At 41.0% G+C, this 15,307-nt stretch overlaps 1 pseudogene; it reads left to right on the forward strand.

Annotated features, from left to right (window-relative positions):
- Positions 1-10,660: 10,660 nt before the first annotated feature.
- On the forward strand, positions 10,661-11,787 carry LOC129082316 (glutamine synthetase-like; annotated as a pseudogene).
- The last annotated feature ends 3,520 nt before the right edge of the window (positions 11,788-15,307 follow it).

Here is a 15,307-nt window from a genome sequence, read left to right on the forward strand (position 1 = left end):
TGAAATGCAAAGGAAACCAACTATATGAGAGGACATATTAGCCAACGATACCTTGGTCAAGGGTTTTGTTTCCAAAATATATACAGAACTCATATGACTCAACACCAGGAAGACAAACAATCTAATTAAAAAATGGGCAAAGGACCTGAATAGACAGTACCTCAAGAAGGACATACAGATGGCCCATAGACATGAAAAAGTGCTCAACATTACTAGTCATCAGAGAGATGCAAATTAAAACCACAATGAGATATCAACTCATACCGGGAAGAATAGCCATCATTAATAAATTAACAAATGACAAGTGCTGGCAAGGACGTGGAGAAAAGGGAACCCTAGTGCACTGTTGGTGGGAATGAAGATTAGTGCAGTCACTATGGAAAACAGTATGGAATTTCCTCAAAAAACTAAAAATGGAACTGCCTTTTGACCTGAGGAACCTAATGAACAAAACAAACAAATGAACAAAATAGAACCCGAGGCATGGAAATAAGAAACAGACTAAAAGTAACCAGAGGGAAGGGAGAAGAAGGATATGGGTATAAATAAGGGGAATGGACTAGTCAAGGAACATGTATGAATGACCCATGGACATGGACAACAGCATGGGGATTGACTGTGAGATGTGGGCCGGGCAGAGGAGGGCAAAGGGGGAAATATTGGGACAGCTGTAATAGAACAACAATAAACTATTTAATAAAAATAAATAAATAAATGTTATGTTTGTGGTTATCTGAACGTGGGGTTCAACAGAAACCGTGAAGACAACACTAGCCTAAATATGAGAATCATTCCCTTTGAAAACGGAGGCAAAGTGTAGCATTGGATAGTGACTATATTTTGGATCAAATTGCACCAAGAATCCACAGAAAACAGTCACTCACTGTCTGTATAACATTGGGGATGTTCCTTAACCCTTCAGGGCATAGTCTCTTGACCGGCAAAATGGACATCATAAAAATACTTGGTTCTTGGAAAATAAATAACATTGGTAAACTATTTAGTGTGCTCCTAAGCATTTAGTAATGACTAAATACACAATAATAATTATTGTTATTATTGTTGTTGGGAAAGCAAGTCTGAGCCTGAAGAATGTTCTGATTTACTAAATTAGTCTCCTAAGTGAGACAAGATAGCTACTGAGCTGATGGTAGTTAGACCACCTAATCCCCTGCTTTACATGTAGGAGATTTATGGAAGAATGACCAGTGGACCAGCTTGTTTTCCTCTGACCATCATGAGTTGTCCGGCAGCAGGCAGACACGTGCATAAAATATCTGAGTTCACAGACAGATTGGAACTGCTGCAGCTGGCTTTACCCTGATCAGCTCTGCTCCGGCTGTGTCCCAGAGGACACACAGGACCCCAGCGCTGAACTCCTATCTAACGTTTTGTCTGACATAACCACATCTATCCAAGGAATTATTTCTTGACTCATAAGAATCTTCCATTCTGGGGCTAGGAATGGGAAAGTACAAATGGCTGAGAGACAAATGAATTTCTATTCTTTCCTTGGAAAACAGGAAACCATCATATGCTCTTATATTCTGGTTTGACATGTGTATTATTAAAGACAGTTTAATGCAGATGAACCACCCAGACTAATAGGAATTAAAATATATAGCTTTCACTTGTGAAACTAGCCCATAAAACATATTTTACAACTACTTTTGAGTTAAAACAAGGCTATTGTAAAATTTTCAAAAAAGAAATTTCCATCCTTTCTTCATGTTTGGCATTCTAAACCAACACTCAGCCATGAAACTCATCTTCCATTTCGCCACCCTGTCTCCCCAACTTTCTACTCACTGTTCTGAAAAGATACTGAATTCATCCCTGATTCCTAGATTTAACCCACAATGCATTCCATTCCTCACCTGGAATACTTTTCCTCCTCTTTATATATGCACAATTTACCCAACCTTCATATTTTATCCTAAGTGCCATCTTATATTTATATGTTGAGACTTCCCCAATTCCTGTCATCTCCAGTCACTTTGCTTACCCTGGTATATATTCCAAAAATATTGACTGTAGTCTACGGGCCTGCAGTGTGCTAAGCACTGGATATATAAGAGTGAACACAACAGACAAATGGGAAAGAAGGCAGAGCAAAAAGCATATAAACATAAAAAGATATTTCTATAGCAAAAGCTGCTATTGCTAGATAATAGTCTAAGACGTACTATCACAACAAAAAGTGATTTCCCCAGGTTTCCTGGGATCCGAGGTGAGGCATAATTACATCAGACTTCACTGCAAATTGCTTTTGAAAAGATACAAAGTTTGAGACTAGTAGTCACTGCTACTCAAGGAAGTAAGATAAAAATAAACCAGGAACTCACACACATGTGCACACGCTTTGGATGGGTATGTTTGGAGCTCATGCAAAGCCTGTCTTGTCCTCTTAAGATTTAGCCTGTTGTATCATTAATAATGTATATGCTTTGTCTTACATTTCTTATAAAATGAAAGTTTTTTGAAAGTTCTGGCAGTTGTGGTTCTTTCAATGTGGCATATCAATGCTGTCTGTCTTCGAGTATAGTAAAGTGAATTTGAAGTGTTTTATTCTGATAATGTCCCTTGAAAAGTATCCATTTGTTAAATATCTCTCATGTAATTTTCAGCCTAAAGTCCATCATTTGTAGATAGAAGTGGGGACAGCACAGCTGGAAGGAGGTCTAAAGCTGTTATTTTAAACAAACAGCTAGTTGCAAGTGCTGGTACGGGAGAGCTTTTCCATTTGTCTTTTCACACATACCCTAGCTTGTCACTGCAGCATTCGTGTCCCTAATCTGATTAGCCAGAGGGGTGTCCAGAAATCCCTTAGCTACAATAGCCACTTGCAAAATCCAAATACATCAAAACAATGATTAATAAAATATATCTATAAGCGTGTTTACAGTCACAGGGGGTTAAGAGGGAAATGAAACTGCAGCTACTGCCAGCTCCTTTCCACCAGAATTCATAATTTATTTACCTTCTCTGTCCTGCTCCCGGTGTGGCTGCAATCAATTGCATTCAATGTCAACTCCTAGAACAACAGTCTACTATGCCTGCATTTCTTGCTCTGTGAGCTAAAAGGTCTACAAATGCTTTTAAGGAAACATCAGTATATACACTTCAGTTATCCAGGTGAAATCTAATTCTAACAGGAAAATGATCTGAGTTTCTCTACCACTCCCCCAAAAGAATTTTTAAAGAGACATGTACAAGTTAGGAAAGATGATTATTCTAAGAACCACCCAAAACTCAATGATTTAACATAATAAATATTTATTTCTCATTTATGCTAAGTTCAATGGGGATATCTCTGATCTGGAAGCTCTTCTGGGTGACTCCCTTCTAAGTACAAACTCAGGGATTTAGGTTCCTTCCAACCTTTGCTGCTTGCATCCACAACATGACCCTCCACAATTTCCGTGGAAGGAAAAGGCAGTGTGGGCCTATCAGAAACTTAACTACCTTTCAGAGAAGCCCACATTTCACTAGCACAAAATAGCTGTATGGCCTCAGCTAGATACAAGATCCTTGGGACATGTAAACCCAGCTGACTGGCACTTCACAAGACTACATCATGGAAGGGAGCACAAGCCTGGTGAGCAGCTAGCTGTCTCTAGTACAAGGACCACAAGCTGTCATATAAAAACACCCAGAGAATCTCCTACCAAACTTCACCTCCTGCCAGTCCTACAACAGACATCATGCATGGCTCCTAAGGGCTCAGTGAGACAGCAGTAGGTACCAGTTTAAAGACACGCACTTAGGAGGCCCACATGCCTAGATGAAAATCCTGACCCTTCACTTGGCTGTGGTGTGACCTTGTGCGGATAAATGATCTCTTCTATGCTTCATCAGAGCAATGGAGACAACAGTAATATTTTATTCATAGGGTTCTTGTGAGCATTACATGGTAGAATGTATATAAATAAACATCACCTGAATAAGAACAAAGAGGTTTGCAAGGAATCGGATATCAGCACTGTTGCTTATATTTGGCAGAGACTCAGTGGCAGGCAGGCAGTGAGAAAGCTTTATACTGGAAAAAAAGGAAGGCTTTAGGCATGCTTTGACTGAAGGTTGTTGGCATGGGATGTGGAGGTGGGCACCTCCTCCTAAAACTAGAAGCAGAGCATTTTAATTGACTAGTCTGAGAAGCATATCTGACTTTCTCTGGCTCATCTTGAGTGGGTAGTAGGGGCGAAAAACAGGGAATCAGGGGAGCTGTAAAGTCCTGACCTTAGTCCTGGCCAATTGCTGTGGAGGCTGTGGGTCAGGATTTTTACATCTTATATGGCTTGGCCATTGTCCCTCTCTAGCTTATTCCAAAATTGATGGGGGCTCTACTCTCCTTTCACATTAGCAGAGATTTTCTGCTGTCCAGGTCTATAGTCTTCTGGAAAAACTTGAATCAGAATTTTTATGTTCTTAACCCTGGGCATTAAGGAACAGAAGGTGGCGGGGAAAACATCTTTAAATGCTGTGCCGTCTAGTAAAGCCAGGTCTACCACTATCCTACGCTGCACAGAGCAAACCTTTGCACAGCCAGGTGAAGCCAATATTAACGTGCAATAATGTGCTCCACAGTGCTGTGAGTGAATGGGCTTTCCAGGATGCTGGAGAAGTGAGGGCCAAGAGAGAGCTCAGAATGGCCTACACACTGGCTGCCTTTTTCCCCAGGTGAGGATGGAACCCCCAGCCATGGCTTTAGTTCAACAACCAGCAGAGCCAAAAGTTTGCTAATATCCCTTAAATGGAAGAATTAAGCACAGAGATTTTACTGAGCACATAAATATTTTCTGAATGGTGATGAAAGACACACTATAAAGTGACAGTGGCCTAGCATGAGATTTAGCTTCTTAGACCTTGGAAGATGTTATTGTAAGTGTTGCTGGTAGCTGTGTGCCCTCTCCCGCCCATTAGAAGCTCTGAGGGCCAACTGTGACCAAGTGAAGCCACAAGAAGATATTTTGCATCTGCATTTGTTCTCATTTAAAGCAAGAATATGAGAGTATGAATCTGTGTATGCACAAACATGCACACTTGCCCTCCAGGGCTTAGGTGCTTTTAATAACTAAAATGTAGGCCACCTGAAATTATACAAATCTAAAAAACAAAGCAAGCAGGGCACAAGAGAGATTTAATAGATATCACATGGGAATTAGTAGTTGAAGAATGAAGGAAAGAAGGAAATACGATGTTAAACTCGGAGAAACCAGGTTCATGCTAACACCGCAGGTCAAGAACTGAATGGGTCCTCTCTGCGCTGGGAGGAGGAAAAGGAGTTATGACTCAGTCCCTGGAACTATGAAAACAAATGTAAAAATACTTTTTCTGAAATGTTAATTGACTCCCTCTGCCTACCTCCAAGAGATTTCTTTTCCCTCTTAACCTTTCCTTCTCTGCTTTCTTCCTAGCCAAGTTGCCTATGCTCATTGCCTCAGGGAAAATATGAGTAGAAAGCAGAGAAAAATTGAAACATTTCATTTGCATTTCATTTGCATTCCAAAAGCCTAGAACCTTCAGGGATTGAGAAAGAATAAAAAAAAATCACCCATACCAGAAAACAAAACTGCAGCTCTGAGGCACACTTTGGAGATGGATATAAACATTTGTGGAAGCAGAGTTTGCACAGTCCAAGATGACAGTCCTTACCTGAAGTGACCCTGCAGGCAAGGCCCAAATCCACCTTTGCAGATGTTCCAAGTTCCCCTTGAACAAGGTGCACAGACTGCCTGTGCCTGGGGGTGCTGCCTGCTGCCTGCTTCAGTGACTTGGCTAGCACTGAAATTGCAAGCACACTGGCGCCAGGTAGGAAGGAGCCTGAAGAAGCCAAAAGACCTTACTTGGCCCCTAACAGACAAAGCCATGATGTCCCACTACTAATAGTTTCACTGCTACCTTACGATGTCCCATGTAGTTTAAGTTACAAGAATATAAAAGGGAAAGGGAAAGGGCCCTAACTACCTAGCAAGGCAGTTGGTGTCACTCCCCCAAAAACAAAGTCTAACCATCAAACTTTGCTACAAATGAATGGAGACATCTAGGAGAGTGAGCCACAAGAGTGGATTATACACAGGCTAAATGATCATTTGGCATGTGGTTGCTAGGCAGCAGTTGGAAATGAGTGGAGGGAGCAAGGAGGAAGGGGCCCTCCACCCTCATTGACCCAAGGGAAATAGATGAAATAATTTCAGTTAACCACCCTTGTTGCAAAACAGTTTCAGTTAGCAGATTTTTCCATTGTAGTTTTACCAGCCCCCCACCCCAGGGTTGGGGGAGTCAAGGACAATTATTGGAAAGGGTGTTGGGAACTGTTCCACCTGGTTTCAGGGACTGTAGCCTCACCAATAGGTGAGAGGGCCCAAAGGCTGGAGCTGAGCAAGGAGGCTTTGGAAAAATAGGCCACTGAGGAGACAAAACCTGTCCCCCTGGCAGGGGGTGCAGCCCCTGCCTCCCTCACATCACCCTGCTTGGCCCCAAAGGATGGCTGGTTAGTCAATGACAGGTAAGACCCCTCAATGGCAGGGGCAACCGAAGACAGGCACAGTCACATAGGGGCCATCAGGAAAGGACTTGGGGGACATGGAGAAGGGGCAAAAGGCCCTCACCCCTCGGTTTTGTCATGGCCGGAGACCTCATTCTATCTGAAAGAAGTCTCCTTATCTCTTGGCTTCTCTGTTCTACCCACCTGGCTCAGGCTTGAAACAATACCAGAAGCAGGTACAGCCCTTAACTGGATCAGGCAGTTCCAAGGGACAATTAGGCCTGGAAAAGGAATGCATTAAATCTTATGAAACCTACTTTGCTAAGAATGCCCTGGAGTTAATGAGTACTAATGTTTGGGATCGGGCATACAATGTGATCGGTTTCCCAGGTTTCAGGGCTGAATGGGGGCCACCCTGTCTACCGGACCCTGAACTGAGGCATATCTCTGTGTTCCTTCAATCACAGCTTTTTGACATTGATTGATGAGCTTTGTGTGCATGCTGTATACTCCTGTGCATATTGTTCTCAATAAAAGCCACTTCAAGAGAAGGGCTCAGGGCATTCTCCACCAGAGGCACTTGACATCTCTTTTCCCTGGCAGACTGAGAGTGTCTGGAATGACTTATTTAATTTTCCTCCATCCACAGCAACCTGGGGGGACTCTGCGTGGGGCACAGTACACCCCATCAAAAGGGCATGTGCAAAAGAGACTAAAGCGAGATGAGCAAAATACTTGCCAATCAATATAGAGCATTTCCTTCATGTGAATTACGCATGTACTTAAGGCAGCAGATTCAGGAGATTCAGGAGACTCGGGCCCTTCTTGCCACTCTCAGCAGGCCAGCTCTCCCTTGAGGACATACTAAAACAACTGTTACTCATCCTCTTTCTTCTTGCTGATCTATAATTCTTTACTGTATTGGCAAGAAGAACTGAGCTCCTGTCCAGTAACAGACTTATACAAAGGAATCACATTAAGAGTCTGTATTATTCATGGTTTTCCAGAAAAACAGAATATATAGAGCAAGAGCAGAGCTGATTTTTTGAACACGCTTGACAATTCAATATGAAGTTACTGTCAGCCATGACAGTTATATCAAGTGCTATGTGAAGACTGAGGTAATGGAGTATAATGGAAATGCCCTTAGGAGAGGGCTCGAGTGCCCCAAACCCCAAGTCTAGACACTTGGATAATGACTCCATCTGGACACTGATATGAGCAGGGCCTCTGCCCATTGTGGGCTATAAGAACCGAGAACTCTGGCTACCCAGTGCTTGAGCTTGACTGTTCCAGGGATCATGCTCAGAGCCCTGCTGGGCTTCCACTCCACTGGATGCCTTTCACCACTGCAGCTGCCTGACTTGAGATTAATGCCCAACTCTCCATCTGTGGGTATACCAGTGACTGGCACTTTGCGCAGGATGTACACTCTGCTCACTTATATTGCATAAGCTCCCCCCCTCTGTGTGTAACCTTCATGTGACTCTATTGACTTATTGGAGAAGTCTCCCCTAATACACCTGGCATTGCTGAAAGACAAAGACATGAATGAGTGACTCCTTTCAGGGATGCTCCCTTGCTCCCAACACAGAATCAATAGATTAGAGATTTATTATAAGGAAACAGTTCATGATACTATGGAAGCTGACATGTTCCAATATCTTCAGGGTAAGCTGGGAAATAAGCAGCTCAGAAAAGTCTATGTGTCAATTTGAATCCAAAGGCAAGAAAAATTTGATATCCCAGTTCAAAGTCAAGCAGTAAGAATTCTCTTTTACTCAAGGAAGGGTCAGCTCTTTTGTTCTATTCAGATCTTCAACTGGCTGGTTGAGGCCCATATACGTTGGGGAGAACAATCTGTTTTGCTCAGTCTACCTATTTAAATGTTAATCTCATACAGAAATACCCTCACAGACACATCCGGAATAAATTTTGACAACTATCTGGATATCCCATCACCAAGCCAAGTTGATAGATAAAATTAACCAACACAGGATCTCCATAAGATGACAGGACATTTAAAACCCTTTCCAAAATTTAGATTCTAGGAGTGTTTCCTCAGGAAGGCATATAGATCCAGAACTTGAAAATGAAAGCAAAGTAATGGGGAAATTTGTTAAGGATTATGTTTTCCTAATCTTGCTACAGTTTATGTTCGTTCCTAGGAATATTCTGGTATAGCCAGCCTGTTTATCCTCAGTGGAGCATTCAGTTATGACATAAATATTTAGCACATTTTTTTGTATTAAATTCTCATCATTCATCCAGAATAAAACAAGCTTTATAGAGAGACATGAATGGCAAAAATATCCAAGACTCTAAAGATTGTTCTTCATGTTTTCTGATAAGCCAATATACTTTTGGTCCCAGTCAAGTACAGTACAATATAATGATTAAAAATATAGGTCCATATTTAAACCCAAGTTCTACTAAGATCTACATAAGGACTTTCAGCAAATTATTTTAATTCTTTGGACCTGTTTCCATAATTACAAATGTGGGGGTAATGACACTGCTTATGCTCATTAAATTAGAAGATGCCAGTAAATACTAGCACAATATTGGCTATACACCAAATGCTTAATATATGTTAAAAGTGATCATTATAACTCAAAGTTCTTTAAAATGTGCTGCCAGCATAACCCTGAAGTCTTTTTTAAAACCCCTTACTTTACTTTTCCTCTTTCATTCCACAACTTCATTAGCCACAACAGAACTGCTGGTGATTTTTGAGGTTAGCAGATAGATTTCTGGGTAGAACACTGGGTGATAATTTCCTCAGAAACCCAAGAACTCTATTCAAGGGCGGGTCTTTGACTTGAATGTCACAAAGCTGGAAACCAAAAAACAAAGATAAATAATTAAAGTTTCACGTGCATGTATATGCACCAGAAAATACCAACTTAATCAGAAACTTTCAATTAAGATTAGAAAAATAAAATTCAGCATCAGAACTGAGGCAAGCACAATAATCAACTGTTTTTTCTAAAAAAAAAAAAATCCAACTTCATGACAATGCTCAATAATGATCATATGTGGATATAAGCAATTCCAGAAAAAAAGATAAGAAAGAAGGATAATTGCACCATTTGACAGTAATGCAAATTTCTGTCCCTCACTATGTCAATTTATCTCCGGCTGTGAGTCCAGAGAGAAGAAACTTGAGAAAGATTTTGTCTTGACTACTTCTAATGACAGACTCCCTAATAAATTTATATATGCAATATTTGGTTCATATAATAAAAAAGTAGGGCCAGCTACAGTTTGCTAAAATTACATTAATTTAAACTACACTGGTTTCCAGCAATGGCTTTAGGAGTCAAACATTTGTGAGAGGGTTCTTTTCCATTAGTTTCTCTGGAGAAAGTTCATGTATATAGTAAGTCAAAAGAGATGCTGTGTGTGACTAATTTGTCCTTATTCTATAGAAATAACATCTTTTGTGCACAAGGAGTTTCAAAAGAGTTTAGACTATGTGTATAAACAGAGAAATTTTACCTGATAGAAAACCCTCATCTCTAGGTAAAAAACAATGCCAACAAGAGGCTGTGTTATTAGTTACCAGAAAAATGTAAACTAAAACCTCATTGTGATTCCACTACACACATATTAGAATGGATAAAGTTAAAAAAAATTATTTGTACCATTGGCCAAGAAGTTGGAGGAACCAGATTCCATGCACTGAGGCAAGTGGGTATGTAGAACAGTAAAACCCCTTGGAAAACCATTTCACAGTCTCTTACAAAGTTAAACATATACCTACCAGGTGACCCAGACGTTCCACTCCTAGGTATTTACTGAAGAGGAACTAAAACAAAGACATGTGCATGAATGTTCATGGCAACCTTATTTGCAACAGCCCAAAACTAGGAACAGCTCAAATATCCATCAGCAAGTGCATGGATAAACAAATTACAGTATATCCATACAATTGGAATGCTCCTCAGCCACAATAAAGGAACAAAATCATGGTTCTGTGTAACATGGATGAACCTCAAAATCATTATACCATGTGAAAGAAGTTATAGAAAAAAACTGGGCAAAGCTGAGGATGGAAGGAGAACTGAGAATCTGAACAGCATTTCCAGCTTCTTCTTTTCTCCTCTCTGCACCTTGCTCTCACTGCCTGCCCACCCTGCCCCCTGCTCAACTCACAGTACATCTTCTACAATGGCCACCTCAGTGAGTTCTCATTTGAACAAGCAGGCGGTCAGGTGCTCATGTCCCTCCCCAGGGTGATAAAGTCCAAATTATGTATATCTGGGCTGATGGTACTGGAGAAGGACTGAGATGCAAGACCGGGATGCTGGACAATGAGCCCAAGTGTATGGAAGAGTTGCCCGAGGGCAATTTTGATGGCTCTGGTATTTCACTCTCTGAAGGGTCCAATAGTGACATGCATTCTGTTCCTGCTGTCATGTTTTAGGACCCTTTCCACTAGGACCCCAAAAAACTTGTGTTCTTTGACATCTTAAAGTACAATTGAAAGCCTGCAGAGACCAATTTAAGGCATACTGGCAAATGGATAATGGACATGGTGAGCAATCAGCACCCCTGTTGTGGGATGGAGCCAAGAGTATACTCTCATGGACACAGATGGATACCCTTTTGGTTGGCCTTCCAATGGCTTCCCTGAGCCCCAAGGTCCACATTGCTGTGGTGTGCAAGTAGACAAAGCCTACAGCAGGGACACTGGAGGCTCACTACCGGGCCTTCTTGTTGGCTGGCATCAAGATCACCAGGACAAATGCCGAAGTCCTGCCTGCTCAGTGGGAATTCCAGATAAGGCCCTGTGAAGGAACCGACATGGGAAATCATCTCTGGGTGGCCTGGTTCATCTTGCACCAAGTGTGTGAAGACTTCCAAGTGACAGCAGTCTTTGATCCCAAGCCTATTCCTGGGAACTGGAAAACGGCGGGCTGCATCACCAACTTCAGCACCAAGGCCATGAGAAAGGAGAATGGCCTGAAGTACATTGAGGAGTCCACTGAGAGGCTGAGCAAGCGCCACCAGTACCACATCTGAGCCTGCGTCCCAACTGGGACAGGGACAATGCATGACGCCTAACTGGATTCAACCAAACCTCCCCAGATCAACAGCTTTTCTGCCTGCATGGCCAAAGCAGCACTAGCATCTGCATTCCCTGGGATGTTGGCCGGGAGAGGAAGGGTTACTTTGAAGACCAGCGCCCCTCTGCCAACTGTGACCCCTACAGGGTGGCAGAAGCCCTTATCCACATGTGTCTTCTCAATGAATCTGGCGATTAGCCCTTCCAGTACAAAAACACAGTGGACTAGACTTGCAGCCACTGAACCCTTTCTAATTAATTCTTCATCGCGCTCCCACTCACCCTTGTCAATTGTCATAATAGCCATAAGTCGAAGGGCCAAACATTAAGGACTTTTTTTATTCTTCGTGCTCAGTTAAAAAAAAAAAAGACAAGTACATTCTACATGCTCCTATTTACATTAAATTTAAGCAAATCTAAATCACTAATCTGTCATGACAGAAGGTAGATCAGAAGGTTGCCTGGGGAAGGAGTGAAGGGAGGGCAATGAGCCCTGTTATAAGTGGGCACTAGGAAACTTCTGCAGGTGATGGAAATGTTTGTTTTCTGGATGTGCTAATGGTTTCCCAGGTATATACATGTGTCAGATCTAAACTGGACACTTTAAATATGTGCAGCCTATTGTTCTTCAATCATACATCAAGTATAAAGATCAATGAGGAAAATAGGAATGTGAACTGTCACAGTGCCTAGCAGATAGTAGGTGCTCCAAACGTGTTTATATGTATTCTCATGGGGACATCTGCCTACCTGTGTTGGAGCTGTTTTTGTTCTCTAAGTGTTATACGTGTTCTAATATTATACTTAGTTACGTTCTGTATGTGCTATAACATTGTCTTCATAATACAGTTTCTCTCTGATTTCTGTGTCACTGTGTCATCATCTCTTTTATGACTGTTTCTTCCTTTGTCCTGTATTTCTCTTCCTTACATATGTATTGTGAAGTTATGCTAACAGCACCTTCATTTCTCTCTGAGGAATTCCCATCCATCAGCTCCCACATGGTGAGGAGAGGAAGGACATGTGATTCACTCTTAGCTAGAGATCATCCTCCTAGCCACAATGAGTGGTTGTTAAATGGACAGTCCAACCCGGGCCACTGAGAATATGTCTTAGGAGGCCAGGCTAACACTTTTCTTCAGACTGTGAAGAGTGAGCTGCTTTCCCTTTTCTGCTTGACTTAGAGAGAACAGTGAGAATGTAAGCATGAGCTGCAGGCAGATACCTGGCCCCACCAGGGGAGAACCTACCTAAAGTGAAGCTAATGCAGGGGAGAAGTGGAGTGATCTCTGTGGGTTCCTGAGTCCAGATGTGTCTGTATTTGGACCTATCACTCTACTTTCAATTTTGTGACCAATTTCACTTTTCATTAAGCCAATTTCATCTGCGTATTTTGTCACTTGACATCTTCCTGCTGCCCCCCCAAATACCTGGTAACATCCATGAGAAAGCCTTATTTGGTGATATATCAGTGAAAGGTGCATAGGGATGTTTAAGAGTATTTGAAACCACTAATTAATTTCTATAATTACTGTTGATGTATAAATAGACAATTTGACAAGCCAAAGGATGTTTATAGGTGTGGTCCCTTATATTAAGCATATCTGAAGTTAATCTCAAGTAAGAGGAACACAAGAAGCAAAATAACTCTAGCTGTGTGACTTTTGCCAAATTTCTCCACTTAAGTCTCTGTTTCTTTATTAATAGTGTCTGTTTCTTGGGTTCTAAGACAGTTACATTAAACTATACACTTTTGTCCTTAGTGCAATGCTTGCTACTTAATTGTACTATTTTTACTAATTAAGATGCTATTAATCTTCATCTATACTACAAATCCAAAATGCTTCTCTCTTCTCTTCCTTAATGCAAATTCTAGGCATTGGTCAATTCCCCCACCTCCTTCAGGAAAATATTCCTCGATTACTTTAATAAATAATGTAGTGATTATTTCCTTATTTGATTTTCTGAATTATTATTCTGTGTATATGTCTGGTGCCCCCCTCATATTATGCCCTAATTTTCATTTCCAGGAGCAGGCTAGAGTCATCTCACATCAGCTTATGGGAGCCAATTGTTAAATTTTTAGGAATTTTGAGAGGTGGTTGTTAAACACAGCCATTATTAAAAATTAAATTGCCCTGTATGCATTTGCAATATAAGAAAATGATGTCAGAAGTGTATACCTGTATAATCTCACACTATCAATAAAATAATTCTCCTTTCAAAAAAATTAAATTGCATAAAATTATAATTAAATTATATTAAAAACAAAGGTAATAAACACTCAAAACATAACACTTCCTAGTTATTTGCATTGCATTTTGCTATCATTTATGCTCCTGAGGTTATTTATGTGTGTTTCATGTGTAGGGAGGAAATACTATCAATGGAGGGGTACTGCACATCCCTTTCCAACTCTTCATGCAGTGACATCATGTTGGTAGCTTGCAATCAGTCATGATGAAAGAACTTACACCACAGAAAGCAGCAAATGCAAATCAGGGCTCTCCCTCCACTTCCAAGCCACAGAGCCAATTGTTTACGGGTATACCGGTAAATGTTTCACTGTTCATGTTTGTAAACAGCTCTATTGAGTTCATTACCTCTTTGACAATAGAGATGTTGCATATTTCTCTTTGTCCTCTGTGTTGTTCAATATATTTCACACACCCAGTAGGTGTTGAACATTTTGCCATTTGCTAGAAACCTAGAAAGAGGCAAACATTTCACAAAGATGCCTTTGCTATGGCTACATTGATTATGTGAACTGGTGCATTTAAAAATACTTCCTCACACAAAAACCTCGCAGATCTACCACTGCTTGAGTTGTAAACAATGGGGAAAATGCCAAACATAAAGGTAAAGTAAAAATATTATAGTGTCACAGTCAAATTGAATGCATACTGACATCCCTCTCCTGAAACAAAAAACTGAGATCACTCAAATTCATGTCATAGGGAATGGTAAAAAAATCAGTAATATTTCATTTTCAGAAAGGGGAAAATGTAGGGGCACAGAGGGCAATAAAAAAGGTCTCCAAATAGTTGAAAGGCTATCAAAAAAAGAAAAAGATGGGATATGTTCTGTATTGCACTAGAGAGTAATACCAGAATCAATGTTTAGATGTTATAGAGAGGTGCATTTTGATATAAGAAGGAATTGTTTTTCAGAGATGACTCCAGACTGGTGGAATGAGAAGTGGTTAATTCCTGCTCCAGTGTTATTCAAACATGTAGATTGGTCATGGGGCTTGGCATGTAGTGCTGACTCAAAGCTTTTACAAGAGTAAGTAAGTTAGTAGACCAATAAAGGTTCTCAACTGGGGTCACTACTGTCTCCTAGGGAATGTTTGGAAATTCATTGAGGCACTTAGTGGGGGACAGATGCAAGGCAAGGAATGTCTCCACATACACACAACTCTACTTCCCCAAATGCGAATTGTACTCTCATTGAGATATAGTCATTAGGATGATAATCAATCATGCAGCAAATGTTTGTTGAGTGACTAAGTTCCAAGCACCTTGCTGAATTCTAGGGTTACTCCATGAGATGAAGTTTCTTTCTGCAATAGGCTCAACACTAATGGAGGGAGATAAGGAAGTAAGTAATCAGTTTCAAGGGTGACAGACACATGGCTAAATCTAAAAATCTGAATTGGTGCTGAGGGAGTGGAGGGTTCCTCCGTTATTGGAGTATGGGGCCATTCAAAGGGTTGAGAAGGTCTCTCAGAGGCGATAGTACGTTTACGT

The sequence above is a fragment of the Pteronotus mesoamericanus genome, unplaced genomic scaffold (genome assembly GCF_021234165.1).
Source record: "Pteronotus mesoamericanus isolate MK-2021 breed Mesoamerican mustached bat unplaced genomic scaffold, CSHL_Meso_final contig_124, whole genome shotgun sequence".
Classification (NCBI taxonomy): Eukaryota; Metazoa; Chordata; class Mammalia; order Chiroptera; family Mormoopidae; genus Pteronotus; species Pteronotus mesoamericanus.